The sequence below is a fragment of the Oryctolagus cuniculus genome, chromosome 15 (assembly GCF_051225735.1).
Source record: "Oryctolagus cuniculus isolate XC-2025 breed Fujian yellow rabbit chromosome 15, ASM5122573v1, whole genome shotgun sequence".
Lineage (NCBI taxonomy): Eukaryota > Metazoa > Chordata > Mammalia > Lagomorpha > Leporidae > Oryctolagus > Oryctolagus cuniculus.
Window position 1 is genome coordinate 45,752,010 of NC_142881.1, and position 8,026 is coordinate 45,760,035.

Genomic DNA, 8,026 nt, shown 5'->3' on the forward strand with positions numbered 1-8,026 from the left:
TTAGCAGAGCAGGGAATGAAGATAGAATTTGGAGCTTACTGACAATAAACTGATCATTGGTACATTTCTAATGGCATAGATTAGAATTACGGCGAGTTCAGTCCCTGGATTAAGTGCTTGTGAAATGTGTTTTTTGTGTAGTTTAAACCCTAGTATAAGATTTTTCTTGAAAGGCTTTTCCAAAGGTGACAGGAAGGACTTTATTGAAATCTCAATCAGGAAAAATGTGGAGTAGTATGGTAGTCTTAATTCAAAGATGGCCTTCTAGATCCTGTTCCCTAATAATATAGCTTTTACGATCCTCTCTTCTTTGTTATAGGGAGAATCTATGTGTATTTTTGAATCTCACCCCTGTGATTAAGTTAATAATTATTTGCCTTTGTGTCATCAAAAGGGAGTCTATCCTGGTGGGGCATGATCTGATCAGGTGAATTCATGGAATGAGAGGTGGAGAGAAGCATTAGAGAGCTGATCTCCCGTTGATTGAGAAGAGGTCACAGCCATATTGTGAGGGACCTAAGGAGGAGGTCAGCTGGCAGGGATGTGATTAGTCTATAGGAATTGAGATAGGTCCTCAGCCAACAATTTCTAGAAAAAGTAACCTGTTATTTGGCCTTAAGGAAATTAATTCAATCAGTAACCAGTATAAGCTTGGATGCATACCCTGAAGTCAGATGAAATTGCATTCTTGCCCATCATTTCATTGTAGCCTGTGAGATGTTGAACAAAGGGCATGGCACGTCTGGACTTTTGCTCGCAGAAAATATGAATTGATAAATCCATGTTGTGTGTGGTAATTCTGTTCAAACATCAATAGGACCCACTAACATAGGTAGCCTACATGTTTCTTGCATAGTAAATTTCTCTTCCTACTTGAGTCCCTACCTACATGAAGCATACTCGCTATTCCTGCACTCAAACATTACACCACCCTCCTCCCTAACTCCCTTTGTTAATTAGCCTTATGGCAAATAAGATGTTTCCTAATGATTGCTTAAAATACTAAAAAGCTTTCTAGAAATAATAGTTATTTCAAATATAAATCAGATATAGAGTTTATGCTTTAATGTTCCTGATGCTAGTAACAAGAGTTAACATATATTGGTAACACAGATGGTAGGCATGACAGATTCTTTACCAGGTATTTTTACACTGATCATCTTGAATTACCTCAATGATTCTGAATTAGATTCTATGAATATTTCATCCTGAAATTTTGTAACATCAGATGGATTTTACAAAATACAACAAAGAGTGATTTGCTAAGAAACAATCATATCCATTATTGCCAATCTGAGTCTCAAGTTATCTTCACAATACACTGCTTCACCCTGAAGTGACTGAGCTGATTATTTGACAATAACAAATTCCACTTTCAGCCCAGATGCTTGCAAAACTCTCCACAAGAACTTCACAATAATGCTCTAGGAACATATCATATCTAAGGGTAGAGATTGGAAACAAATATTTTGATATTTTTAATAACTATGGCACGTACTACCAATTATCTAGACTATCTGTTATTTGCTTCTCCTGTTTACTAGTGGATATGTCTGCTCAGGATCATTCACATGGTCTCTGCATTTTCTTAACGACACTGTTGCTAAATATAAAGCCAAGTAATCAAATACTAATTAACTGTGTGTCAGCACATGGGATGTGTGCAAATTCAAGATTACATTTTTCATGCAGTTTGCCTTTGACTTTCTCTGTTTTTGTCTTCTTTTTATTTCATGCTGGAGAATGAGCATAAGATTGGTAGAAAGCCAGTCTTTCTAGAATAGGTTTTAGGATTTTCCCCTAGGGGCCAGCGTTGTGGTGCAGCGGGTTAATGCCCTGATCTGCAGTTCCAGTATTCCATGTGGGCGCCGGTTCAAGACCCAGCTGTTCCACTTCCAGTCCAGCTCTCTGCTATGGCCTGGGAAAGCAGTAGAAGACAGCCCAAGTCCTTGGGCCCCTGCATCTGTGTGGGAGACCCAGAAGAAGCTCCTGGCTTTGGATCGGCACAGCTCTGGCTGTTGCAGCCATCTGAGAAGTGAACCATTGAATGGAAGTCCTCTCACTCCCTGCCTCTCCTCTCTCTGTGTAACTCTGTCTTTCAAATAATTAAATAAATCTTTAAAAAATTTCCCCTATACTCCAAAGCCAAATGCATATTTAGTAAATGTTTCCTGTAACTGGAATGTATAACAAAACTCTACATAAGATAGACTGTTTTGGAATTAGTGCACTGTATAATTATGAGAAAATTAAGTATTAAGAGACCTAAAAACTAAAGCAGATATATCCTGAAGGCGAATAGGAATTTAGAACTTGAGTGTTTTCAGCTCTTCTATAATAATAATAATACATATTTTAGGTTTTTCTAGACCCAGTAACATAGGACTATATTCTAAGGTTGCAGTATATATTTATGTGTGTGATTACATACAGAAATTTGGGCAGTAGTTCAGTGAGATGCCAACTGGCTTTTTTTTTTTTTTTTTTTTTTACAAAAAAGGATACTATCCAATTGCTATGTGGCATGGTTTGTGCGTGAAACAATGTATGCTGAAATTCTGTGAAAGGAAAGGGGATCAGAGCAGAACTTCTATAGCATCAGGGAACTGGCATAGCCTCTGCTTCTTAGGCTCTGGTCGCACAGTCTATCAAGATTCCAAGAACTGTGCACCATCCTTTCTGCTCATTGAACCAGCTCTTCCCATCCAGTTTTCTTATTGAGAGTAGAATAAAAAGTCTGGCACAAAATGGCTCTAGGACTGGTCGTATGTGGCTAAGAATCAAATATGGACACTTCAGAAAGATACCTAGGTTTTGTTTAAGGAAATTAGCATGTATTTTATATATTATTTTTAAAAGCTTTATTTACTTACTTACTTGAAAGGCAGGCTAACAGAGAAGGGGAGAGACAGAGATAGAGATCGCCTATCTACTGTTTTAGTACCTTAATGCCTGCGACGTGCTTGGGCCAAGCCAAAGCCAGGAGCTGGGAACTCTATCTGGTTTTCCCTATGGTTATTGAAAGACCAGATGCTTTGGCCAGCCATCTGTTGTCTCCAAGAAACATTAGTGGGAAAACGAATTGGATGTGTGGAGTAGCCTGAATTCATACTGGCACTCTTTGGTGGGATCTGGAAATTCCAAGCGGATGCTTAACCTGCTGTGCCATAAAACCTGCCTTTATTTTATGAAATTTAACCTATATTAACCTTCATCTCATGTATCTCTCTTACTTTAGTAATAAAAATATAAAATCATGAAATCATGAACAAATTATGATTAAAAGGGCCTGGAGATTACACTATCCTGCCCTCCTTTGTGATTACAAATGAGGGAACTTTTTTTTTTTTTTTTTTTTTTTTTTTTGACAGGCAGAGTGGACAGTGAGAGAGAGAGAGACAGAGAGAAAGGTCTTCCTTTTGCCGTTGGTTCACCCTCCAATGGCCGCCGCGGCCGGCGCGCTGCGGCCGGCGCACCGCGCTGATCCGATGGCAGGAGCCAGGAGCCAGGTGCTTTTCCTGGTCTCCCATGGGGTGCAGGGCCCAAGCACCTGGGCCATCCTCCACTGCACTCCCTGGCCACAGCAGAGGGCTGGCCTGGAAGAGGGGCAACCGGGACAGAATCCGGCGCCCCGACTGGGACTAGAACCCGGTGTGCCGGCGCCGCTAGGCGGAGGATTAGCCTAGTGAGCCGCGGCGCCGGCCACAAATGAGGGAACTTTGTCCCCATGAGATTAAGTGGCATGGTCAGTTTTTCATAGGGCAATGTCCACAATCAATAACTGAATCATTTCTTCCAGATTGTTCATCTAATACCTGAAATTTAATTAGCACAGATCGTAAACTAGAATACATATTATTTTTATATTTTTAGTTGGCAAATGCCATTTTCTACTGCAAAATTTATAAGCATTGTTAATAAAACAAAGTACTATGTTAGAGACATAACATAATTTAGCATATTCTTCTAGCTCTAGAGATTTTGGCTATTGGTAGTTTTGTATTTGTGCTCTTACATGTTTTGAGGAATGAATCTTGAAATTCTCATATAAAGAATTGGGAACAGGGATTGCATAAAGGAATACAAAACCAGGAAATGAAGTTTTTCATTTCATTAATAAGAGATCTTACATGTCTGTTCTGTGATGGATTTATTGATAAATGTTGCCAAGTTCTCTGCAGTGGAGTTGCCTTTGCGCTGAGTCAAACCGAGCTATATAAGAGTCGTGGATGGAAGTGGTGGCTTAGAAGGGTACAAAAGATCAGTCAGATGAATGTCCTTCAGTTCCTGGCTGATGCAATTCATGCAACACAGCTGTCACTAACCTGAGATGCCTCAGGGAAGTTTTAAATGCATAGAACTCTGGAGTGAGTACACATAGCGATCATTTACCTGAATCTTAGCACATTTAAATAGAATTCCAGTATGTTTGAAAATCAGTCCATATGATGTCTAAAAGACACTAACTTAGTGAAAACAGGAACAGAAGTGTGTTAGTTTTGGAAGAGTGTTCAATGCCTTCTCCATTCTATCACCCTCCCCATAACAGTGCACCTTTTTTTGGGTCCCTCCCAAATTCATATGTTGTAGCCCTTATTCCCAATGTAATAATATTTGTAAACAGAAGCTTTAGGGAATGATCTGAGTTATATTAGGTAATTATATTAAGATGATATATATGGACTTAGAAGGGGAGAGGGAGAAGAAGAGAGAAAATATCTGGTGTGCACATTAGGAAAAGTCTTAGGAAGACACAGTAAAAAGATAGCTAACTATAAGCAAGGAAGAGAGCTCTTTCCAGAAAGCAGTGCTGCTAGTATTCTGGTTGTGTTTCTAGACTTCAGAATTGTGAGGAAATAAACTCTGTTTTAAACCATGCAATTTGTGGTATTTTGTTATAACAGCTTTAGATGACTAAGATGTTCACAACAAAGACAATTATGTATTGGACAGTACCATTAATTAGATTGTGTAAGGAAAACAGGTAATCAGCAAATCAATGAGAGGATTTGAGAAAGGTGATGGGATATTTGAGTAGGAAAGTAAGTTACTTGCATAAGAGAAGCAGAAACAGATTCAGGAAGAAAGGTGAGCAGTAGAGAGAGATGAGAATGGACCTATGCTGAGAGAAAATGTCTTGGAGAAGAGGTTTTGATCTGTGCAGAACATAGTGAAACTGATAGAGATACTGACAGTATTTTACTGTGCATTAAGATTCTGGTCTCTTTTGCAGAATTCTCAATAGTCTTAATAGCAATTAAGAATATTCTTTAAATCAACCAATACAATGCATTGACTGGGCCATAAAAGATTCCTGTTATATTTTGGTTGTAATACACTTGAATTTGCTTCTTTCATTTTTAAATATATTTTTTATTTATGTGAAAGAGTTAGAGAGAGAAGGAGAGACAGAGAGAGAGGTCTTCCATCCACTAGTTCACTACTCAGATGGCCACAATAGCTGGAGCTGTGCCGATCTGAAGCCAGGAGCCAGGAGCTTCTTCCGGATCTCCCAAGCGGGTACAAGGGCCCAAGAACATGGGCCATCTTCTACTGCTTTTCCAGGCCATAGCAGAGAGCTGGATGGGAAGAGGAGCAGCCAGGACCAGAACCTGGTGCCCATATGGGATGCTGGCGCTTAAGGCCAGGGTGTTAACCTGTTGTGCCACAGTGCCGGCCCCTGCATTTACCTCTTACTATAGTCCTATAAAATGAATTTGTCATTATATTTTTCAATTACTAAAGTTAGATCTTAGAAAGTTTATGCAAATTTACAAAGTTCCACATCTTGTAAGTAGTGGAACAGGGATCGTAAGCCATGTTTCACTAATACCAACTTAGTTCACAACATCCATTTATAAATAGAAATGTTAACATAGTAGACTTAGAAATAGGTGTATGATGTATGAGGTGTCTTACTCAGGGAAAATGGTTTAAAAAATGAAGAGCTGAATAGAAAGAAGTACAAGTCATGCTACAATGCTTCGAGGCTTATCTGGGTAGTTCTTTAACACGCAATTAACTCATATCATTCCTGGCAGGAATTATGAACTCAACTTAAGAGAAAATGAAAGAGAAAGATAAATGAACTTCCCAGCTTCCCAAGGCTTTACTAGTCTCTGTCAGATATTGCGTTATTTGATTCTGCTGGGACATCTTGACTTAGTGCCAGTTGCAAAAGTATTATGGGTAATAGCTAGATAATTTGAAAGACTAATTATTGCTTACATTTGAGGAGGAAAGTTCTGATCAAAAAAGAAGTCTTTTTTAAAATTGTTGATAATGGACTATCTGGGGATGTTTGAAGGAGCTGAATACAAACTAATCCATGGCTTCAAAGGAAAAATTTATAAAATGCTTCCAATTTTATGTTTGAACTTTTGGAGAATTTAGTGAATGTGGGATGCACTAAAAGTTATAGAGTGAAATATGATATAATTGATGGCGAGGTAGTTTGCCTGTTATCTTCCCTTCTCAGATCAGAAGTCAATTAAGAACCAAGTCCACTGGATTCTGTCTGTTGGGTAATGTCAGAGAAACACATTTGGAGGAAATGTGTGTGTGTTCTTTTTAAACAATTATTGGGGTCATTGATCCATCACTTTGTTTCAGGTAGTTCCAGCAAAGTCTATATTGTCCTTTTTAAAAACTAAAAATATAGAAGAAAATCTGTGCGTAATATGTCCAACTAGAAATATTTTTCTAGAGCAGACTTAATGACTTCCTTAATTTTACTTCAAGAATATAAAGATTTTCCTCAGTATTCATCATGTCAATGCTAACTGTATTGACTTTTTGTTGGTAGTGTAATAAATCTCCACAAACTTAGTGATAATTAAAACAGCACAGATTGATTATCTTGCAATTCTGGAGCTTGTAAATTTTAAATGAGTCCTTCTAGGCTAAAATCAAGATGTTGGTAGGGCCGCATTCCTTATGAATGCTGGAGAGAAGAATGCTTCCTTGCCTTTTTCAACTTTTGGAAGCCACCTCTGTTTAGTGACTTGCGATGTCTTTCTTCATTGCAAAGCCAACAACACAACACCTTCAAATCACTCCATCTCTGACTTTCCCACTCTAAATCTAACTAGCTTAGAATTAGATTATAACAAAAAAATTTAAAAAAAAAAATAAGAAGGATGGAGGGAGGGAGGAAAGTATTGTTGTATTCTTAGAATTGTATCTTTTAAATTAATTAAATCTGAGAAAAAACTTTCATTTGGTACTTCCTAAGATATTAGATTATAAATGTCATTGAAAATAATGTGTTAATTATTATATATTGATAAAAAGAGTCAACTGAGGAATAAAGTCATGTTCTAGTTAGGAAACACCTTATTAGGGGTATACTTATATATCATATCATAATTGCTGTGAAGTGGAAGTAAGGTTCCTGCACTTTTAAAAATTGCTAAGTATTTTCTCTAAGTGTGAAAGGTTCTTATTAGTGCAGAAATGCATATCAAAATAAATTACAAGGAAACAATAGGCACATGTACATAAGAAACTGAAAGGAAGTAAAAAGAAACAAAGAGCAAAATTTACGCTGACTTGTAAGAAATAAAAACAATGTCCAATGGAGAGAGTTATTAAAGAGATTTTATCTTTTGGGTAAATTAATTGAATTCCCATAATGAAGGGATGTGTGACAGAGAAATTTCCAGAGAATATAATGTACAGAGTAATCTAAGACTCTCTTAGGGAGATCAACAATACAAAATAAAATTTTCCTTGCAAACATTAAAATCAGGTACACTCTTTATATTCAGTCCTAAAAAGTATCAGTTGGATCACAGTTTCTGTAATGAAGACATGGAAAGGAAATACACGCACATTTGAGTTGTGGGGCAAGAAAAATTATCACTAAAAGTCCAGTAGTTTAAAAAAGCTATGCGTCTTGTTTTCAAAGCACTGTACATTGCATTGTACTTTGCCAAGAGAAGGGGAAAGTATGGATTATTTATTACCTTGTTCATGTAGACAAAGCTCAAAAATCTTAACTGGCCTGTGTGACTTAAAGCCCCAC